The sequence below is a fragment of the Delphinapterus leucas genome, chromosome 3 (genome assembly GCF_059928025.1).
Source record: "Delphinapterus leucas isolate spDelLeu-1000000601 "Yukka" chromosome 3, BTC_Dleu_Yukka2, whole genome shotgun sequence".
Lineage (NCBI taxonomy): Eukaryota > Metazoa > Chordata > Mammalia > Artiodactyla > Monodontidae > Delphinapterus > Delphinapterus leucas.
In genome coordinates, this window is record NC_143131.1 from 29,540,128 (window position 1) to 29,564,479 (window position 24,352).

General features: G+C 40.0%; 1 pseudogene across 1 annotated transcript in view; it reads right to left on the reverse strand.

Annotated features, from left to right (window-relative positions):
- Positions 1-399: 399 nt before the first annotated feature.
- LOC149749525 (A disintegrin and metalloproteinase with thrombospondin motifs 12-like) overlaps positions 400-24,352 on the reverse strand; it is a 145,385-nt pseudogene continuing 121,432 nt past the window's right edge. Inside the window, exon 3 of the transcript XR_016392621.1 lies at positions 400-827. The product of XR_016392621.1 is annotated as an A disintegrin and metalloproteinase with thrombospondin motifs 12-like (transcript). The remainder of the gene's footprint in view (positions 828-24,352) is intronic.

The window sequence follows — 24,352 nt, forward strand, 5'->3', positions numbered from 1 at the left end:
ATGCATTACTATTATCTCCTACATATTAAAGAGAATATGGGCGTCGCAAGGGAATAACTTGGGTCAGTTTAGCTCTGAAAACTACCTGAAACTCTTTAGTACAAGGCAGAGAGGAGCAGTTCGGATCATTCCCGAGACACGGGGGCAGATAACATACTTTGTAGTGGACTACAAACAAAACGCAGCCAGAAGAACCTTAGCTGAATTCATCATTTGATAACGTCTTGGTATTTTCTCAGTTTCTCTTCACACATCATTATCAGCATCGTCAAATATTTAAATCTGCTTTCCATATGCAGATATGAAAAGCTGTCTAGTAATATTCCACGCTAATGTATTATAACATTGCTTGATACTGCAAAGCATCGTTTGTAATTTAAACTATTTTCCTCCAAGGGATTCAGAAGAAGCTTAAAAAAAATTTACCATTATGAATACCATATAAATATCATCAACTAATGTGGCAAGGATGTAAGAGATCCCTTTTTCCTTTCCCGTTAAGAATACAGAGACTTGAGTACAGAGGAGTGAAGGGTACGAGGGTGCATATCTTCTGGCCACAGAATGGGGAAGAGATAACAGATTTGAAGAAGAGCAGGTCTCGTTGTAAAAAAAAAAAAACAATAATAGAACAGAACAAACTCCTCCATCCAGTGAGGAGATTAAGTCACAGTACCCTTTAATCCGCAGGTTGGCTCCTTCATCTCTGGGACGCCCGGCCTCTGCCTCCTGTACATGACATGTGGGTGGTATACTCCCTCAGCCAGCAGACGATTTTTGACAGGCTCAATGAAAAAGTCTCCATGTGGCAGATGGAAAAATCCAGTCTGTAAATACATGCAGTACAAAGGTTTTATTTGAATCAATTCTTTACCGAGGCAAAGAAAATTAGTAAAGTGAAAATTATATAGATTATGATGAGCCCTGAAACTCATAAGACCGGTGCTTTCATCGTCTGCCATGGGATCTCACAGAAGAGCTACACGTAAATAATTTAGTGAAATGTCTTCATAGTCATAGTTATTAAATGTTTTGGGGTCATGATCCCTTTGAGACGCTAATGAAAAAAGTGTATATATACACACATATCCAAAGGTAGCATACAATTTTTCAGGTTCGTGGATTCCCTCCACCCCTATAACTCGTTGCTGGATATCTATGAATCTTAAATTAGTGCTTCCCGGTTGCCCTGTTATGGAACTGGTACTTATAATCCATATTTCACTGACAACTTTTGGGAACGTTTACCTGTAAGTGAGCAGCGGTTTGACTTGAAGTGTGTAATGCCATTCTGCTCTCAAGGAAACAAAGAAATATAATACTAATTTCCTGATCTGAGCCTGAGTTTCCAAGAGTCTAAAGAGGGCACTCTCATTTCACAGATACAGGAATCAGCCATAAGTTGGAGAACGCTGGGCGATGAGTAACTCTTTTTGGAGGTCAGATCTAGAAGCGGTATAGCCAACAACTCTGTTTCCTCTTTGGGAAAATTTCCTAGTGTCCATTTAAGATGTTTAGAAAGTGCTTTGCCAATGATCTCCTAGGATGGACTTAGCTCTCAGGATGTGAATTCTATATTGATGAAAAAGAGGGCTTGCCCTCGACGCCCCCCTTGCAGCTTCACCTTGAGGTGACCAAGAGCTCAGACTCTGGAATTAACCCGGGTTCACATCCCAGCTCCTCCACTTTTTAGTTCTGTGATTTGGGACAAATGCCTTGCTCAGGTTGAGCCTTCTCAATTGAAAAATGGGGATAACCAAGGGATGCTGTGAAGATTAAATGAGTTAATACATGTGAAGCTCCTAGAAAAGGGCGTGGCCCACAGTCTTATCTGTTATTAGACTCTTGCCAGATCTCAGATTTTACGTCTTTTCATTGTCTTAGGGTCTCTGGAGTCAATATAGCAGTTCAATGAATATTAAGTTTGCAAAAATAAACCTGGAAAGTTTGAGGTTAGGAAAAATATGAACAGGTCCCAAAGTTCAAGGTCCCTCACCACATGTCAGCAAGCTGGGGATGCTCTGCTACACAGACGAGTCTGAAGATGGGGTGAGCAGGGTCAGGAGGCAACAGGGGCTCTGTGAAGGGAGATGCTCTCTGTTGAACAGGCTTTGACTTGGGGGTCTTTCCAAACCGTTTGCTGCACTGTACCAGTAATACAACCAGATCTAAACATAAACCTCACAATTGGCTTCCTACTTTGATTACTGACCTTAAAGTATCTTTGATAACAGGGAGAACAGAAAAAAAGGAACACTTTACTGAAAGTCATACGAAGAGCTGTGTGACCTTGAATGGGTCACCCAACCTGTAAAATGTGGATAATGCCTACCACCTCATAGGGCTGTTAGGAGAAGCAAATGAGCTGAAGCTTATCAAAGTGCCATGCGAACTGCTTTACCAATGCAGGGTGGTATTATTTTAACTACCAACTCCAGAAGCGGTTATATCTGACTTCACATTTGCTGGCATTTCTTAGGAGACATGACATTTTTTTTCCTCAGCCTCTTTCTTTGAGGAAAAACCTCTGGAACAGGAAGCACTGACAAGGTCCAGACTACAATAAACTAGCTGGAAACAGACTTATGCAGGACTGAGATTGGGTTCTATTTCTACTCTGAGACAAAGACCAGGGACACAAAGAGATGGTGGGCCTATTGCTAATGAAGCTCATTTGTTCCATGGAAACAAAATAGTAAGGCAAGGACTCCTTGGGGACGGCTGGTGTGGGGTCCCTTTGTGCAACTGCCATCTAACTAATACTAAAGTCCTTGAAGAAAAAAAATAACATCAACAAGAAGGATATATTGGTATTTCTCCAGCCTCAAATTTTGGCCCCAGGTGGTGCAGAAGAAACAGACGGGGCACCAGTTGAGAACATAATAACTATTTTATGGGCAATATGAATGAGGGTGTCTGAAAGCCAAACAAGCATTTTCTTAAAGGCTTCCTTCCATTTCCGTTCCTGAACAAGGCCAGCTTTGCCAGTGTGTACCTGGAAATCACCTGTACAGCCTAAATATTCCTCAGAAGCTGGATGGAGACTTAGGAGAACTGGGTGACCCACCAGCTGGAGGGGAAACAGAACATCTGCTCATATGCAAGTGGGGCTGTTGGCCCCAGCACCCCGTGTGTGTCACGGAGAAGGGAAGGGACAGGATAGGGGATGAAGGGACATCGCTGGTTCAGGGAGAGTGAGGCGGGAAGATTTCCCAGCTGAGCTGCGCACCTCCCCTCTTCCCCAACATATAAACACAGAGCTTTGTACACCTGATACCCAAATGGCCATGGGTCACTGGTCTCTTCTCATCTAACAGAGCCAGGTCATGCTCTGGTTAGAGCATACACTGGTTTTCTTTCCACCGGAAGGAAGGACTGGCTCCACTCTCTCCCTGAAGCTAACTGTCCAAGAGAACCACCTTCTTTCACTGCCAGCTCTGGATCTGGACCAAAGAAGCCGCTCTTCATTCCAGTCTTCTCGACAAACTGCTCACCTCTTATATCTTTGAAGGAGAATGAGAATAGACTTGAGGACAAGGTATCCAATTCACTGGGGGCTTGAACAGGTTCCCGGAAGAACCAGAGCGGGATGCGCCCCAGGCAGAAGCTCAAAGCGGACAAGTTTGCCCTTTTACCTCCGTCATCTCCTCTTCCTCCTGTCAGTATCCAGTATCCCAGCACACTGCTAACTGTCCTTTGGAAATAAACTCACCTCCTTATTTTAACTAAGTTATAAATATCTGTGAATGCTTCCTGAGGCTCTCTTCTAAGAATTGTTTTAAGTAAGCTGTATTGTGAAGCATTATAAACATACAGAAAGATATGCAAGTTATAATTGTAAAGTCCCATAAATCTTTCATAGAGGGCACACCTAAACGCAGAAACAGAACGTTCCCAGCAGCCAAGAAACTTCCTGTTTCTCTTCCCAGTCAATATCATCCCCAAGGGTAACCTTACTCTGATTTCTAACACTAATACATTTGTTTTAAACCTATCCTTAATTCTTTACAGGAAGCATTACTTGATATAAAAAAAAAATAATGTCTTCTAGTTCGTTTCGAGTGTTAGGGACTGGCCAGTGGAAGAAATTTAAGGCAGGGGGATTTCTCAAGGTCCATTAAGCCAGACTCTTCATACTGCTTCCTACCAGTCCCAACCAGTGGGGATGAGACAAAGGACTGAGCTACCTTAGCATGAGTCATTTGGCATTGAACCTCTACTGCTCTCTGCTAAGGAAGGAGGGGGAAGAAGCTTAAGAATCTTTACTACCAATTTATTTTTCCTAGTGGGAAACTGGTAGTGTCTTACAAGCAATTTGTGAATAGAATGTTCTAGAATTGCAAAGCCCAGAGACCTTGAAGAGTCACCTAAGTTATGCTGTCATGCCTTCAGGTTTTACCACAGGTGAAAACGGCAGAGCAAAGAATAAAAACAATGGTATTGTAAAAGACATAGGGGGAATTTATCAAATCCAGCACTCAGGGCCCTGTGTTGCACAACTCAAGGGGGTGCTCTTCACATAGAAAAAACTGTGAGTGGCGCCCCCTGGAGGTGTGCAGTGGAACATTGTCACTAAAACTCATCAAGCGGTCCTGGAAAGAAATTCCTTTTTCACTTGAAAATTTCAGAAGTTAACAAATCAATTTGTTTCTTCCCACGGTGATGAAGACATATGATGTCTCCATGTGATGATGAACATATTCTGAAATCAAGAACAGAAAAAAACTAATTTGGGATAAAGAGGTACCCAAGATACTCAATTAGAGCACATGGATCACTGGGAAAGACATCACCTGTCGCTCACTATACACACAGGAAAGAAGATAACATCAGACCCCCAAATCACCCTGACTGATTATCAATCTGCATCTATCACATGGCCAGCCCAGTGCTAAGAGCTCTCAGAGGGGCAGTGACCCCTGCCCTCGAGGTTTACAACCCAGCCAGGAAGACAAGACTGATATCCATAAAATAGCAGAAAGGAGAACAACAAAGCTCTAGAATGTATGTGTTTAAAAAGGTATAGTGCTCATATGTCCCAAGACACTAGCCCATGAGCTCTGATGCCACTGGGCCTAGAGGTCAGAACTTAAGTCCTGTATCACAGACCCTTCCCCACCTCACACAGCCTCTTTGCAGAAGGTGAGGGGAGGTACCTCCCTAGATGATACAGATTCCAGTGCTGTGTCCCAGGGGAGACAAAGGCCATTGAGGGCAGATGCTTTTCGAGGGCACAGACAGAAGATTGAACTTCTATAGTCTCCAATACACCTGGTCCAATCCTAAAGCCATTACAGTCTTCCAGAGTTATTAACTTCTTTGTTGCTGGGCTGCAAGATGCAGAAAAACTTTCTATCATTTAATACGCAGCCAGGACCCTAAGTCAGAAGTCAAGGGATGACAGAAGCCTCGGCATACAGAGATGAGACCACTGGGAAGATTCCTCCAAGAATAACCCCCTCTCTGCTCTGATGCCAAGAGCTCCCTGACTGGCCCTCATGGAGCCAATGGGGAGTGTAACCTGGTAATGTCATCGATTCACAAAGATTTTGCATGTTAGTCTTGGCAGCCCTAGGTAAAGCTCAAGCCAGGAAGACATTCTCTGGTGCATCCACCTGGTCGCACATGTGCCAGGCAGGTTTTGCAACAATACAGATCTGGTCCCTACCTCCTAAAACAGTGCTGTCAAATAGAACTTCCGGCAATGACAGAGATGTTCTATATCTGCACTGTCCAACTCAATAGCCACTAGCCACATGTGTCTATTGAGCACTTGATTTGTGGCTAATGTAACAGTGGAACTGAATTCTTAACTTCATTTAACTCTAATTATTATTATTATCTTTAAACAGCCCCAAGTGGTTAATGGCTACCATACTGAACTGCATATTTCTACAGAGTGGCTGACTAGTGAAAGAGAGGGATCCATATGTGTATGCATCCTACAGTGACGAGTACTGGAATCCAAGGAAAATTTGAAGACTTGTCTAAGAAGAAAAACAAACTGAAAAAATATGACATTTCACTATAATAGTTTGTTTTTTTGTGATCAAGCCAATCAGGAGCCAACTTGGAAACACCAAAGTAATGCACACAGCAGAGAATTGAAAGAAGCAACTAGGTATAAAAAATGTAACATTTACCAAAATTAAAATGAATCATGTTGAGTTCATTTTTGTGTATGGTGTTAGGAAGTGTTCTAATTTCATTCTTTTACATGTAGCTGTCCAGTTTTCCCAGCACCACTTATTGAAGAGACTGTCTTTTCTCCATTGTATATTCTTGCCCCTTTATCAAAGATAAGGTGACCATATGTGTGTGGGTTTATCTCTGGGCTTTCTATCCTGTTCCATTGACCTATATTTCTGTTTTTGTGCCAGTACCATACTGTCTTGATTACTGTAGCTTTGTGGTATAGTCTGAAGTCAGGGAGGCTGATTCCTCAGGGAGATCAGCTCAGTGCTTTGTGACCACCTAGAGGGGTGGGATAGGGAGGGTGGGAGGAAGACACAAGAGGGAGGAGACATGGGGATATATGTATATGTATAGTTGATTCACTTTTTTATAAAGCAGAAACTAACACAACACTGTAAAGCAATCATACTCCAATAAAGATGTTAAAAAAAAAAAAAAGTGAATCCTGGGGAAAAAATCTGGCAGAACAAGGGTTGTGTGAGGGAGCTGCCGTTGTCCTGAGGCCAGAATGGAAGGGGCATGGAGGTACCAGGAAAAGCCAGGGACTGGGGCTGTGATCACACAGAATCGAAAGACCAGTTCTACTTCTAGAAGGAGCTGTCCCTGTTAGAGCCCTAGAATATCAACCTACATGTCCTCATACCTCTCCAATGCTCTTCGGAGGAACCTACCCAAACCCTAATACACACAAGACCACATCCCACACGCTGGCTGGCAGTTCAGAGTCCAAGTAGTAGGAAACAAAAATCCCTGCACTAGAAAGTTGATAAAATGAGTTCAGGGCTTCCCTGGTGACGCAGTGGTTGAGAGTCTGCCTGCCGATGCAGGGAACATGGGTTCGTGCCCCGGTCCGGGAAGATCCCACATGCCACGGAGCGGCTAGGCCCGTGAGCCATGGCCGCTGAGCCTGCGCGTCCGGAGCCTGTGCTCCGCAACGCGAGAGGCCACAACAGTGAGAGGCCCGCGTACCGCAAAAAAACCAAAAAAAGAAAATGGGGATTTTTGTTTGAAGCATCATAGGAAATGTACAAGGTAAACACTCCTTTATCTTTTTTACCTATGAAACCTTCAGTAAAACAAACACTGTTCTCTAATACTTTTTGTGTGTGTGTGACTAGAAATGCTGTATCCTCCCTCAAAGGTGGCACAGGGAGAAAAAGAGAATCACTGAAGCAATACATATGAGGAAGCTCTTTAAGTAGAGGGTAAAATCGTCTACTTGAGGCAAGTAGGAAAGGCATCTGGGAAACTGCTCTGAAGAATGGGAGAAGGCACCAACCTTTGAAAGAGCCCAGCTGAAGCCTCAGCTGAGATCGTGAGCCACTGAAAAGCAAGTCAAAGGAGATGACAGGCGAGGCAAATGCAGAAGAGGCTGTGGTCAGAAAGGGGAATATTAAAGTTTAAGCATTCAGAGTTTGTAAGGCAAGCCTGGTGTGGTAGCATGAATATGGCCCCCAAAGATGTCCAATCCTAATCCCTGGAACCTGTGCATAGGTTGCTTTACACGGTAAAGGGGACTTTGCAGATGTAATTAAGTTAAGGATTTTGAGATGAGGAGATTGTTGACTCCGTGTAATCAGCAGAGTCCTCTAAGAGGGAGGCGAGAGGATCAGAATGAGTGGTAGGAGAGGTAATGACAGAGACAAGAGGCTGTAATGCGACAGGGAAGAGGCCACAAGCCAAGGAACACAGGCAGCCTCTCGAAACTGAAAAAGGTGAGAACACAGATTGCCCTGAAGCCTCCAGAAGAAATGTGACCCTAATGACACTCATGACACTCTGAATGACCTTCAGAACTGTAAGAGGATAAACCTGTGTTGTTTTAAGCCACTGCATTTGTAGTAATTTGTTACAGCAGCCTTAGGAAAGGCATACACCTGGTGAGTGGGCATAGGAATAGGTCACCAAAGGGAACCCAATCAAAGAATTCTAGGGAAGGGAAGTCAAGAAGGTGAAGGGTCCATGAGGTTAAGGTGTTCACCTTGACCCGCAGTTAAAAATACATTTCACATTGTGACCCCAGTATATAGCCAAAACATTTCAGGAGGCACTGTTTCCCTCTTTTGCTATGTAGAAGGCATTCTGATACATTCCATTCTGTGTTATTCAATTTAAATTATGGTTCTAACACACTAAGTTGATCTCACATCCATGTAATGGATTACGATCTGCAGATTCAAAAACACCAATACGGTGGGGAGAGCTTGGACTTTATTGCTAAATCTGGATCTGAGCTCTCATCCTGGTTCTATACTTTCTTCCTGTGTGACCTTGGTCAAGTAGTTGATTGATGAGTCTCCAGCTGTTCATATGAGAAATGGGGATTGCCCACTTGCTAAAGCTGTTAAGAAGAATAAATGAACTGTTGTGAGGAAGCACCTATTACAATGGCTGACGTGTAGCATTCATTCAAAAATAGTGGCTTCTTATAAAATTAGAGAATCTTATCCTAAGGCTCTTCAAGGGTCAATTTTTCAGCAGATACTGGAATTGTTTCCTCACCTCCATTCATCCACATCATAAACGCTCTTCTAACGAGGAGAGATACTTCTCAAGGCATCTGCTATTCCTAAAATAATTATTAGAACTCTCTTCCCCTTATGGTGTTAAAAGTCTGTGTGAGTTATAGAACTCCCACTCATCGTCTTAGCTCTGCCTTGTGGAGCTATACCAGATATGTCTAATATCTTTTATACATAATATCTACTTAAGTATATTGGATAACATTTACCATGTGCCACTAAGACTTCTCTTTTCAGCCTAAATATTTTCATTTCCTTCAATCATTTTTCGTTTCTTATTGTGCTAATCCTTTAGCAATCTGGTTAATCTCCCTGACTACAGCTTGTCAATATTTCTCTAAAAATGACACCAGAATTGGGCATTGAGAGCCTAGCACTCCAATGCCATCAACTTTGGAGAAAAGAAATAGTGGGAAAAGTATACATTTTTTCCCCCTTCACAATAATCAAATTCTTCAGGGAAGAAATTGGTAAGGCAAAAATTTGGTCTAATAAGGACTTACTTCTTTTACTAGGGCTTAACGAAATGATCTATTTTCTCCATGTTGTTACATGGAGTCCAGGAAATGGGCTTCAGAATTGGGGAAAATACATAGTGACAACACTGAAGACAGAATGTCTCAGTACTCCCTGAAGTTTAATGATTTTTTTCTTAAACAACACCCTGAATTGACCAGACATCTTCTTCATTAGAGTTCGATTTCCCTGTCATTCTGACCATTCTTTCAGCATCCAAGTGGAGATGGTCGGTAAACAGTTCGTGGCAGTGCTGCTTGGGATATGAACAGACCACACCAAAACTAGCCCTCTGCAAACCGTTCCAATCTCTCTGCAAAATGGGCTGGCAGTGTCTGGATGTTATTGCAGGGAAAAAGTTGGACTAAGAATACATGTGATTATTTTTTCTTTTCTCAACTTTTTATTTAGAAAAATTTCAGAAGTACAAAACCCCTCAAAGAACGGTATAATAAACATCCATATGTCCCCACTTGGATTAAAAAATATTAATATCCTGCCACTTCTGAAATATATATGCTGCACTATTTGAAGGTAACTTGCAGACACTGTGGCAATTCAGCCTTAAGTACTTTATCAAGCCTGTCCTAAGATGCAGGCACTCTCCTATATAACCACAGTTCCATTACCTCACCTAAGAATTAGTAATCATTCCACAACATAATCCTAATTTCATTCCATGTTCCAATTTCCCATATTGTCCCCCAAAACATCTTCTAGAGCTATTCATTGTTTCTTTCTTTCTTTGTTAGTAATCTAGAACTAATCAAGTTAATACAATGCAGTTTGGTTGTTTTATAATAAATTATTATTTTTTTAAACCTCTGGAACGTATCATTTTATTGGTATATGTTAGACACACTCTTGGATCAAGAGTTTTAGGTTGGACTTTTAAATTAAAATCCACTGAAACATAATTTTGCCAAAGTTTCTTAAATTCACAACTTACAATATACTGATAGTCTCCTATCTCACTAGGTGGCTGATGTTTCATAAAATCCCCTCCTCTGAGTTAGATTCATGCCTTCAACTTGTTTATATATTTTATATTATTATGCTCTTGGGCTATTCAGTAACCAGACATCTGTTCAGAAATCCCTCTAGAAAGTTTCCTACATTATTTATGTCACTGCTAAAGCTATTTCCCCTCCCTTAAAAAACAGCTGCTTTACATACAAAAGAAAAATCATTATTTAGCCAAAATGTTGATAAATGATTCTAGTTTCTTTTCTCTGACCCATCATTGCCTTTTATGCACTGATTGGCTTCCTAAGCCTCTTCTGCTCATATGTACCTCAAGCACATAGCTTAAAAAGTGGACTATTTCTTAAAAGCCTGTTATGAAAAACAATAATATTTTGTTCTACCTCTCCCAATCCCCAGAGGTAATGACTCTTGACTTTTTTACCTTACTCTTCTGCAAGTTATCTCTATATTTTCTCAATAACATGCCGTTTTTTAAAAAAAAAATCAGTTTTAGACATTATCTGAAATACTGTCCCTGCTATAATAGATGAGGATTGGCATCCTTACACAATGACTCTGCCACTTTCCCAGTATCATTACTTTCGTCGAACCAATATAGGTGACTGTATTTACATTTCTGAAACAATGCAAAGGCAAACCTGAAACTCAGCCAGTAGATACTGACACAACTTACTGGCCAGTACCTACTCTAATAGGTTGGTCTCTAAGCCATACAGGGTACTAGTATTTCCTTTCTTGTATAGCATTTTGTTTTTCTTGGACTTTCTGCTTATCTTTCTTTTCTTATTGCATTGTCTTCCCTGTTGTTACAATCCATTCTTTTTACATCCTCAACATATCAGCACTGTTCTATGGAGTCCCTTTTTTTCTTGGAGACATCCCTGGAGCTCGCCGTCTCCCTGCTCCTGCCTAGCAGCTCACAGGCCAGCCCCAGGCTATCCTATCCAGGGACTTCCCTTGATGGTACCTCCAGGTTAGAGCTACTGATTTATAGCTCTCACATCTGTATGTTTGTTTGTTCCAGCACCCATTTTCAAAACTGAGAAGTTTTTCTGAATATCAGTCCTTTCTGGGTGGCCACTCCCTCCCTCCCCAAAAGGTTTAGGGTCATCTCTTTATCCATGCTCTTTGCCAAATTTCAAAATTATGTGCCTTTGAGTGAGTCTTCTCTCATCCATTGTTTTGGACACTCAATAGGCCATCTCATTCTGGATACTGCATTTTTCAGTCCTTCAGTGATGAAAAAATACTCTTGGATGTTGGATCTTCTGGACTGCTCCTCCATTTTCCTTAATTTTTTCTCTCATCTTTTCCAAATCTTAGTCTTCTTTATCTACTTTTTGGAGATTCTCTTGGCTTTATCTTCCAACATTTCTATTGATTTCCTATAAATTTCATCAATCGTTTTTTCAGAGATCTCATTCTTGGCCTCTAGCTGTTCCTTTTTCACAGTATCCTCTTCTTGTTTTATGGACAAAATCTATTCTAGAATACTCCCAAGGACACTATTTACAGGTTTTTGAGGTTTGCCTATTTGTCTGATGCATTCCTTTCTGTTTCCTGCATTATCTTCAAAGTTAATTTTTCCTGTTTATTTACCTTGCTCTACTTCTTTCTTGTTGAAGTTTTCCTAAAATGTCTTGACATCCATCCATATATATGAGGGAGTGCTGAAAAGCTGGTGAAGTGCTCTGTGTACGTATGAAGGACTTTTGACTGTTCAAGTGGGAATCTGGTAGGTACCTAATATTTATGGCTGGAGGATTTCCTAAATGCCAGAATGTAACAGGCTTTTTTTGTGGACCACTTAATTCCTTCAGAGAACAAAACTCTAGTCTATAGTTTAAGGGATAGACACCTGCCTGTAGTAATTCTGCCTGAAGTACTAGAAGGAGACAACCATTTTGTTTTCAGCCCCATGCCTCCATTCTCCCTGCCTGCCCTCCATCATATCCAGCACTTCTAAGTCCCAAAATGCTCTGTGGTTCCTGGGTCAAATCAACTTCCTTCTTGTCTACATCCCACCAGTATGCACACTCTGGGGTCAGGCTCACTTGGCCATGAAACATTGCTTATTACTTGTCCCACTTTCCACCCTCTAGAATTCTGTCTAAATCTCATGTCCTAAGAAAGCTCCTCTCTTATTCTCTGTTATTATTAGGAAGGAGAGGAAACCTACTGTGCCATCTGTCATCTTTGACAACTTTTTGATGGTTCCAGGAACATTAAAATTAATTAGATTAATAAGATATACTTTTTAAAAATTTATTTATCTTATTTATTTATTTTTGGCTGCACTGGGTCTTCGTTGCTGCGCATGGGCTTTCTTAAGTTGCAGCGAGCGGGGGCTACTCTTCATTGCAGTGTGCAGCCTTCTCATTGCAGTGGCTTCTCTTGTTGTGGGGCAAGGTCTCTAGCCACATGGGCTTCAGTAGTTGTGGCACACAGGCTCAGTAGTTGAGGCTCACGGGCTCCAGAGCACAGGATTAGTAGTTGTGGCGCGTGGGTTTAGTTGCTCCACAGCATGTGGGATCTTCCCGGACCACGGCTCAAACCTGTGTCCCCTGCATTGGCAGACAGACTCTTAAGCACTGTGCCACCAGGGAAGTCCCTGATAAGACATACTTTTAACAGATTTAAATAAACAATGAGTTAAACCTTCACACCAACATCAAAGAGATTAAAACATGAAATTCATCCTTTTTTTAAACTCAGAAAAATAAGTCTACTTTTGTTTTAATTCACCATTTAAATTTGTTTATACCCAAAATAATTCATAACATAGAAATGATAACTGGCATAAAATATTAAAAAATCCCTACCAATAATTATACACTAAAATAACATAGAATTCTTGTCAAAATCTATAGAGCACAAACAATTTACTCAATTCTGGAAAGCATGTGGTGAGTTCTACAGAACTTTCTGAGGTACCTGAATGACAGCTGAAGTTTATCCACCACTTGTGACCTTTGCAGTGACCTTAACCTTGATGAGAGTGATGTTCTTGGAGATGAACTGGCCTTATGCAAATGTCAACCTGTCTGACACTTAATTCATGACCTCCCAAATTACTAATGAACAGTAATTATTAAGCAAAGCACAACAGTATAATCAAGAATTTCTGATCACAGCATTAACACCAAGAAAAGGGTTATTCTCTCTTTTATACTTTTTCTATAATTCCTAAATTTGCTACATTTGATATATATAATATATATGTGTATATGTATGTGTTGTATGTATGTATGTTTATATATAAAACACACATATACATATATACATTTGATATATATTTCTCTTATACACAAAACAATTATTCTGAAAAATTTACCAGTGGCTATCTTGATGTGACATGCTTATTTTATAAAATTAAAAATACAAACTTCTTCCCCTGTAAAGAAGAATTATAGGAAGTGTGGGTGAATATTCTTCATTCCAGGAAGTGGCACTTAACTCCCCCTACCCTAACCCTGCCTTTAGTGTAGCCTGTGTTTGGTGACTTGGTTTCATATAGTGGCATACTGAAAGGGAAGAAAAAAAAGTAACTTTCCAATGGAGAATCACAGCCAATGCCACTCCAGCCAGGCAATCAGGGATAGCATCATCAGTGATAAGTTACACTGACAGCATATGACCTTGATATGAGGTCACGAGAAGGGCACTTTCTCTCTGTTGTGGTCTTCCCCCAAATCCATAACTCCAGTCTAACCATGAGAAAAACATTAGATAAACCCAACTTTAGGGATATTCCACAGAATACCCCTCCAATCGTCAAGGTCATCAAAACCAGGTTAAGCCTAGGAAACTGTCAGAGCCCAGAGGAGACTAAGGAGATATGATGACTAAAATGTAGTGTGGGGTCCCAGATGGGATCTTGGAACAGAAGACTGATGTTAGGAAAAACTAGCGAGCCCTACATAAAGTGTGTAGTTAACAGTAATGTACCAATGCTGCTTCCTTAATTATGACAGATGCGCCATAATATGGTCAGATGTTAACAATATGGGAGACTGGGGGCCAGGTATACAAGAACTACAGGTACTATCTTGGCAACTTATCTATAAATCTAAAACTACTCTAAAATAAAAAGTATCCTTTTAAAAATTACAAACAGGGCTTCCCTGGTGGCGCAGTGGTTGAGAGTCCGCCTGCCGATGCAGGGGACACAGGTTCGTGCCCCGGTCCAGGAAGATCCCACATGCCACGGAGTGGCTGGGCCCGGGAGCCATGGCCGCGGAGCCTGCGCATCCGGAGCCTGTGCTCCGCAGCGGGAGAGGCCACAACAGTGAGAGGCCTGTGTACCACTAAATAAATAAATAAATAGATAGATAGATAGATAGATAAATAAAACAACTGTGTTAAAATTGATGGAAGGTGAATCCTAATAGAAATCTGAGGAGAGAAATTAGAATTTTTTTCCATCATAAAATTGTGCAATTCTTCTGTCAATATGACCCCTCCTATCACAGTCAGACAGACACTCTCACACTTCAGAGGAAGAGAGGGAGGACAACCTCTGCAATTTGGGACAATATGGATTGAGAGCCTCGGAAATGCACATTTTTGACCCCAAACTCCACTTGTAAAATTATTTCCTAAATAACTGGTTCCAATAAGGAAAACAGTTGGTGCACAAAGATATCCATCACTGCTTTATTTGTAATGGTGAATAACAGGACACAACCTAAATGACCAGCAACAGAGAGCTGGGAAATAAATTGTATACCATCTATATAAGGGGACATTATGTAGCAAGTAAAAAATGTGTTAGGTTTTTAATGATATAGAAAAATGTTCATTATATGACATTAAATGAAAGAATACAAAATTGTACATTAAGCATGCTTTCAACTATGTAGAAATATAGAGAAAATATAGGAAAGAAATATATCTTTTAACGTCAATCACAGTCATTCCTGACTGGTTAGATAATGGTTATTTTCTCTTTTATATTTTTGCTGAAAACTCTGAATTTGCCACATTGGATATATATCTCTTTTATGGTAAAATAAAGTGATCTTCAAAACATTTGCTAGTGCTTTTCTTTGTGCGATTTGATTACACATAAATTTTGTTTTCCTCTTTGTGCCTTTCTGAATTTTTCTAATCTCCATATTGGCACATGATATTTTAAAAACCAGAGAGTATGTATCAAATGTTTCATTATACTCTGTAAATGCAATGGTTTGAATGGTAACACACATTTTAGCTAGGGAAAGACTTTTAAGGATACTGAGTGCTATACACAGAGTATGATGTTAGGGGATATTTAATTAGGAAGCATGATTTTAAAGTGCTTTTAAAATACATTCTGTTCCTGATATCAGTCACCAGTCTGTCCAATTACATTGCTAATTACAGGTCCACAGGTGAAGCAGCTGAGAACAGGGAAGAGGGAGTGGGGCTGGAGAATGTACAGGGGGAGGAAGACAGAGAGAAGAGGGAAAAGACAAGTACAACAGAAAAGAAAAAAGGAGGGCTTCTCTGGTGGCGCAGTGGTTGAGAGTCCGCCTGCCGATGCAGGGGACACGGGTTCGTGCCCTGGTCTGGGAGGATCCCACGTGCCGCGGAGCGGCTGGGCCCATGAGCCATGGCCGCTGAGCCTGTGCGTCCGGAGCCTGTGCTCCACAACGGGAGAGGCCACAACAGTGAAAGGCCCGCGTACTGCAAAAAAGAAAAAAGGAATTACAGAAAAAGAGGTAAAGGGAAGAGTGGGAAGGATGGAAAGAAGGCAAGAAAGAAAGAGCAAAACATGCACTGCTCTCAAATCTAGGAAGTTGGAAATTACATGAAATAAACTCACTAAAAGGCAATAATAATACAGGGTTAGAGATGTTCTTAATCAGTTGATAAACCAACAGGGTTATATCAGGAACGAATATTGTTTAAAAATGTTTCATAGCCGTGAGGAAAATGTCCTGGGGAAGAGACCATTCACGCCTGCGCTAGTCAATATACAAGAGCTCTGTGTGTAAGGAGACATACAGGTGGTCCCCATGTTGTCCTCGGAGTGGGTTGTCCTGCCCATCAGTGGTGCTCCAGGACTCTCCCACTTCTACTTCCTTTCTCAGTTTCACTTGTTTACTGCACAGAGCACGAGGGAGAAGTGTAGTGTAGAGATTTGCTGAAAAGCAAATCTCTAAAGTCAGAGGGGTGATTTTGAAGACAACTGCTAACCACAGGGAAATAATAATACCACTAAGCTTTTGGAGGCTTTGGGTGATCAAAATCACTATTTCAAAAGTCCTTCTAAATCATAGGAAAGGGAAATTCTTATTACCTAAGTATTTTCTGAGTGTCTGACTTGCCAAGATATTAGCTTTCTATCCTCTGTAAATGATGCAGGAGAATTGTACTTTGCCTGCTTTATAATTTTCGGTACATTGAAAATGCAAAATGCAGTTATTGGACAGAATACATTCACATTTGTTTTATAGGGTTTATGGTTTAATATTATTATTCCAACTAATTTAAAAGCATTTTAATGTTTGTGCTTTTCACTTTATAGCATATTGTGGGTTTTAGCTATAATTTATTTGGTTTAAATATTCCTCACGGGAAAATAGAATCCCACATATTACCATGTTCAGGAACATTTAGTGGCACGATAAGAAACTACCCAAGTTGTTATACAATAAAATGCACATTGTTAAAAGGAGACAACTAGAAAACAAAACAATATATGTGTGGTAGGCAAAATAATGCCCCCTACTGAAGACGACCACATCCTAATTCCCAGAAACTGTGAATATGTTGATTACATAGAAAAGGGGAATTAAGATTGCAGATGGAATTAAGGTTGCCAATCAACTGACCTTGAGTGTGGAAAATTAGCCGGGATTATCCAGGTGGACCTCATGTAATCCAAAGGATTATTTTTAAGTGGAAGAGGGAGGTAGAACTAGAGAGATGGCAGTGTGAAAAAGACTCGGCCCAGTATTGCTGGCTTTGATGATAGAGAAATGGAACCATAAACCACGAATTCAAGTGACCTGTAGAAGCTGGAAAAAGCAAGCGACTAGTTTACCCTCAAGTCTCCAGAAGGAATGCAGCCCTGGTGAAGCCTTGCTTTTGGCTCACAGAGACCCATTTCCAACTACTGACCTCCAGAACTGTAAGGTAAGGAATCTATGTTGCTTTAGACAACACAGCCTGTGATAATTTGCAAAAGCAGCAAACAGGAAACAAATACAACATTTGTTTGTATTACGTACATCAAGTGCAAAAGGACAGGCTGCCAGCTGGAATTGGCCTGCCAGCTCCATATAAAGGAAGATTACCTAAACTTCGATGGAAAATAGTACCTAACCCTGGGATTGATGGAAAGGGCTAACTTTGCTCCCTGGAAATTTTAGTTACTTGGTCCAGACTAAAGTGTTTGAAAGAACTTAAAATGAGGTCATTGTATTCACCTTAAATCAATTACACTGATGTGAGTTCATCTCAGCCCTCCAAGTTTTTGCCAAATCAGCACAATGAAAATGCCAAGGTTGTTAAGGTTGAAAACACAATTTCTACTAGGAAGAAAAATTAGAAAACAGCATTAAGATATTTAGTTGTCTTTCTATAAATCTTAACATGATTTGGGACTCTGAGGTGGAATGCAAGGGGTGAAAAGAAAGGACTTAAAGAATGCTGGTCTAGCAATTAGGAGATGCAATCGTACCCTGGTATGTGACCTTATGCAGTCATGGAATCTCTAGGATCTCAAGTTTTGCAAATGAAAAATGAAAATTATAATACCTGCCCTGCCTTCTTCCCATGGGTATAGTGAAAAGCAAACAAAACTATATATGAAGCTGCAAGTAATACATATATATAACCGTCTATTAGTCTCAGTTTAATAATCACAATCATTTATTTTGTGCAAGATAAATTATGATTTTCTGCAAATCACAATTATGCTTTAGTAATAGTTTTCTTTCAAATAAACCCATGCCTGGAGATGGTGGGTGGTTGCTCTTTTTATAATGTGACAGTCCATCTGACAAAGTCTCATCTATGGAAAGCATGAGCTCATGGTTTTAAACATGTCTTCATTCCAAAGGCTCCAAAAAGACCTTCCCAGAACAATCTGTTAAACCCCAAGGGCCTTAAGGAGGAAATGGCCCTTATATGCTGGGTCCTGGTTGTTTCCAATTATGAACTGAGTATAGGAAAATGTGAAATCTGTGGGGAGCAAGAGAGCCCATTCAGATCAAGTTTTAACCTTCCTGCAGCCCACTGGGAAATTGTGGGCACATTGCTGGATCCCTTCTCACTGCTTTGTTTTAATTTGTAACTTGTACATTGTTTGGGAGAAGGAGAAGTTTTCAACTGCCTGTGATTCAGCTTCTCCCAGGACATATTTGGAACTCTGAATAAGTCCAGCTTTCATTGACATACGTCCACAGCTTTTCTGGGGTTGTGCGGCAATGTAAAGTGTTTCTCAAACCTGTCTGAAATATACATTCAAAACAATTCAGGGGTCCAAGCAGACAGTCGGCTGTGAATCAGACCCAGGCAGGATGACTGAGATAATGTTATTTCATGGTCCTTGCTGTGCCTTCATCCCCCTCCCCCAGACATATGTGTGCTTATGATGTCATCTTCTAGAAAGTTCTTCCCTGACCATGCAAACAAAAACGTAGACAGCCCCCACCCTAGCACTCCCTACCTGCCCCACCTCTTTTATTTTTCTTCGAAGCACTTATTACATACTATACATAGGCATGTATATTTACCACTTTAATCTTGTCTCATGTCACTCTCCGTGCTAGACTTCAGTCCCATGATGGAAGGAGTTTTTAGCTATTTTGTTCAACCCTATATCTCCGTTGCTTGGAATACAACCCAACACATGGTAGGTGTTCAACATATATCTGTTCAGGGATGAATGTTGACTAACTGATGCCTAAAATCCATAATTAGATCTTTATTCCTTTGGCTTAAGGTAAATAAGGAATCTGTTTCCTGAAAAATAATTAAAATGACTTTGGAAGCAGTACCTTAGTAAGTTTTTTAATCGGTATGAAGGAGTGGGTCTCAGTCCTTTTCTTGGAACAGATGTTGATAAATCAGAGACAAACTAAGTCAGAGCCTCAGTGAACAGAGAGGCATTCACCAAGACATTAATTGTACAATTCTAATGATATTCTTCCTCTTTCTTATTTTCTTGTATATTCTAAACCTCCTTAAGTGATTAGTTTTTATTATTAAAATTTTTAACTAAAAAAGAAATATCCAAAATAGTTACAAAAGAGGCTTCTAGTTTCTGGTTCTGCATGTAAGGAGCTTGAAAGCCACCCCATCCTAACAACACTTAAAAAGCTGAACAGACTGAAAAATCAACAACTCTTCTTGGATCCGTAAGAGAAGGGAGGACACAGAGCAAATCACTGCCCCCAAGACTGAAGGGACAGATGGCAAGTACAGGAAGTAGTGGCTTACCAGAGCACAGGCTCACAAATGGAAAACACCATGGGAACCAGTGCCGAGATAGAAAAACCTGAACTGTAATTGATGAATTGCTGGAAGCTTAGTGTGGACAACTCTGAGAGTTAACTCCAGGGGGACCCAATTACAAAGGGTCTCTACAATACTGTGAGACTTACACCCAGGAGCTCAACCAAATTCCCACAGTAAATACCAGAGAAATCCTATCGTGCTTCCATCAGGAGGAGGGCAAAAGGAATCATTTTAAAATGTGCCACTCTGTTCTTAACAAGACCTGCCCTCAGGGGAACAGTAGACCAGTGCCTAACCTGCCAGGCATAATCAGAGCCTAACTGACCTTGGGGAAGGGAAATACCCAACTCTAAACAGCTCTAGCCTTCTACATAGCAGAAAGGAAATATTCAACTCCAGCCCACTCTAGTTATTCTGTCCCACCTAAGGGGGGAGAAAAAAACTGAAAAACACTTGTTAAGCTCACAATCCAGAAGCACAGGCTCACTTAAACACTGAGACACCTAAGTATTAGACTGCAAAACACTTCCCCTTCTCCTACACCTCACCACCATATTACTAGAGGCCTATTTCCTGCAGTTCCTTTTACCCCATACATAATGTTCACCTATCAAGAAAAAATTACCCCCCCAAACATAACTACATGAGGAGATAGATATGTTAATTAATTTGACTATTGTAATCATTTCACTATGTATATGGAAACTTCATGTTGTACACCTTAAACATATACAATTTTGTTTTAATTACAAGGCATACCAAAAGGCAAAAAACACCATTTAAAGAGACAAAGCAAGCATCAGAACCAGACATGGCAGAGATGTTGGAATTATCAGACCAGGAATTTTAAACAGCCATAATTAATATGCTAAGTGCTCTAATAGGTCATGAAGACAGCATACAAGAACAGATGGGCAATGTAAGCAGAGAGATGGAAATTTGAAGAAAGAACAAAAAATTGCTAAAGATAAAAAACACTAACAGAAATGGAAAATGACTTTGATGGGCTTATTAGTAGATTGGACACATGGCTGAGGAAAGAATCTTGAGCTTGAGGATATATCAATAGAAACCTGTAAAACTGAAAATCAAAGAGAACAAAGACTGAAAAAAAAAAAAAAACAACCCAGAATATCCAAGGACTGTTGGGACAAATACAAAAGGTGTAACATTCACATAATGGGAATGCCAGGAGAAAAAAAAAGAGACAGAAAAAATGTTTGAAGAAATAATGACAGATAATTTCCCCTAAGTAATATCAGACACCAAACCACAGATCCAGGAAGCTCAGAGAACAGCATGCAGGATAAATGCAAAAAAACAAAAACTACACCTTGGCATATCAAAAAACACTTGATAAAGACTATCTACAAAAAACCTACAGCTAACATCATACTTACTGGTGAGAAATTTAAAGCTTTCCCAATGAGATTAGGTATAAGGCAAGTATGTCCTCTCTCACCACCCCTTTTTGACATTCTACTGGAAGGTCTAGCTAATGCAAAAAGACCCCCCCCAAAAAAGGAAATTAAAAGTACACAGATTAAGAAGGAGGAAATAAAACTGTCTTTATTTGCAAATGAAATAATCATCTATGTAAAGAATCAAAAAAAAAAATTCCTGGAACTAATAAGTGATCATAGCAATGCTGTGGGAAACACTTTACAAAAGTCAATAATTTTCTCATATACCAGCAATGAACAACTGGAATTTGAAATTAAAACACAGTACCATTTACATTAGCACCCCCAAAATGAAATACTTAGGTATAAATCTAATAAAATATACACAATACCTATATGAAGAAAACTACAAAACCTTGATGAACAAAATCCAGGAAGAAATAAATGGAAAGATATTCCATGTTCATGGATAGGAAGACTCAACATTGTCAAGATACCTGTTCTTCCCACCTTGACCTATAGATTCAATGCAATCCCAGTCAAGCTTCCAGCAAGTCATATTTGTGTATATCAACAAACTGATTCTAAAGTTTATACAGAGAGGCAAAAGGCCCAGAATAGCCAACACAATATTGAAGGAGAAGAAAAAAGTTAGAGGACTGACACTACCCAACTGCAGTAATCAAGATAGTGTAGTACTGCAAAAGAACAGACAAATAGATTAATGGAACAGAACAGAGAACCCAGAAAAAGACCCACATAAATATAGTCAACCAATATTTAACAAAGAAGCAAAGGTAATCTTTTCAATAAATGGTGTGCTGGACACAGACCTCACACCCTTCACAAATACTGACTCAAAATAGATCATGGACATAAATGTAAAATGCATAACTATAAAACTCTTAGAAAATAACAACGGAGAAAACTTAGACTACCTTGGGTATGGTGATGACTTTTTAGATACAATACAAAGGCATGATCCAAGAAATAATTGATAAGCTGGTCTTTTTGGAAAACTTCTGCTTTCCAAAAAAAGTCAAGAAAATGAGAAAACAAACTATGGACTAGGAGAAAATATTGCAAAAGACATGTCTGATAAAGGACTGTCATAAAAAAATTTACAAAGAACTCTTAAAACTCAACAACAACAACAACAAAAATCTGATTAGAAAATGGGCCAAAGACCTTAACAGACACATCACCAAAGAAGATATACAGATGTCAAATAAGCATATGAAAAGATGTTTCCCATCATACATCATTACAGAAATGCAAATTAAAACAACGATATACCACTACACACCTATTAGAATGGCCAAAATCTGGAACATTGACATCAAATGCTGATGAGAACGTGGAACAACAGAAACTCTTTCATTCACAGCTGGTGGGAATGCAAAATGGTACAGTCACTTTGGAAGACAGTTTGATGGTATCTTATAATACTTAGACATACTTTTACCATACAATCCAGCAACCACACTCCTTGTTTTTTACCCAAAGGAGTTGTAATCTTATGTCCACACAAAAACCTGCAATTGGATATTTATAGCAGCTCTATTCATAATAGCCAAAACTTGGAAGCAGTCAAGATGTACTTCAGTAGGTGAATGGATAAACAAACTGTGGTCCATCCAGACAATGGACTATTATTTGGCATGGAAAAGAAATGAGCTATGAAGCCATGAAAAGACACGGAGTAAACTTAAATGCATACTCCTAAGTGACAAAAACAATCAGAAAAGGCTACATACTGTATGATTCCAACTATACGACATTCTGAAAAAGGCAAAACTATGGAGACAGTAATAAACTCAGTGGTTTCCAGAGACTGGGGGCGGGGGAGGAGGTGTTGAATAAGTGGAACACAGAGGAGTTTTAGGGCAGTGAAAATACTCTGTATGATAACATAATAATGGATACATGTACATGTCATTATACATTTGTCCAAATCCATGGAGTGTACAAAACCAATAATGAACCCTAAAGTAAAACTATGGTCATTATGATGTGTCAATATAGGTTCTTCAGTTGTAACAAGTATATCACTCTGGTGGGGGAGGCCATGCATGTGGTGGCGGGCAGGCGGGTATAAAGGAAATCTCTGGGCCTTTCTCTTAATTCTGTTGTGAACCTAGTGCCGCTCTTTAAAAAAATGAAAGTGCATTAAAAAAGTACAGAGTTTAATAGGTATAAAGTTTCAGTTTTGCAAGATGAAAAGCGTTCTGTGGACGGACGCATTCTATTCACAATATGAATGTACTTAATGCCACAAAACTGCACATGTAGAAATGGTTAAGACAGCAAATTTTATATTATGTGTATTTTACCACAATATAAAAAAACTGCAAAAAAAGAGAAAAGAAATATCCATTGTCCTTAAAATAACACTGTCAAATAAAATTGTGTTGCAGAATAGATAGGCTGTGCTGTCCCTTTCAATAAGTAAATTCTGTCTGGTTTTAATTTTAGACTCTCAGCAGCCAGCTCCTTGCACAAGAGCTACCATAATCCATCTAGACCAGAGATGGCAAAAGCCTGGTCCACACACTGCCACCTGCCTCACCTACATGGCCCTGTACTTTGTTCACAGCAGTCACTGCTGTTCATTCGTGGCACACTGTCCACACCTTCTACTCACCTTACAGTCCCTCTCAACAGTGGTTCAGGCATCCTCTATCAATTAATCAAATTTGACAATGTGAGATGAAACTTACCATTGTGATCTAGACATAACTCCTCCTAAGGTGTCCTATTACTCATTTGGAAAACATATGGGAGGTCAGGAGATTTTTGAGCAAAAATAATGGCAGAATTAAAAAAAAATACTCTAGGAAAAGAGATGGAGAGAGTTCCCATATGTGCCTACATGCATACGTAATAAAGTGTATGCATGTGAATGAAAAATGAGATCCTCTCTCTCCAGCGTTCTTGAAAAGGAGCCACTAGGCTGTGTTTCAGCCTTTTGCATAATGAGAGTTCTGTCTTAAAGGCAGGTCTGCACGACTCTTAAGAAAATGAGTTAGCACTGGATATGATTCCACTGGATTTGATTTATTTTGAGCAGACTCTTTGAAGGGCATTAAGGTAAGCCCCACCACATGTGATGTATATATGAATAAGGCTTGTATTTTGCCTTCTAGGTACAGACATGAATAACTAATTCAAAGTGGGTAGTGAGAAGGAACAGATCCCACGCTGTGGAGGTTCTAATGAGAAAGCAATTGATTCCATCTGGGAAGGTTTCATAAGGGAGGTGTCTGCAATCTGGGCCTT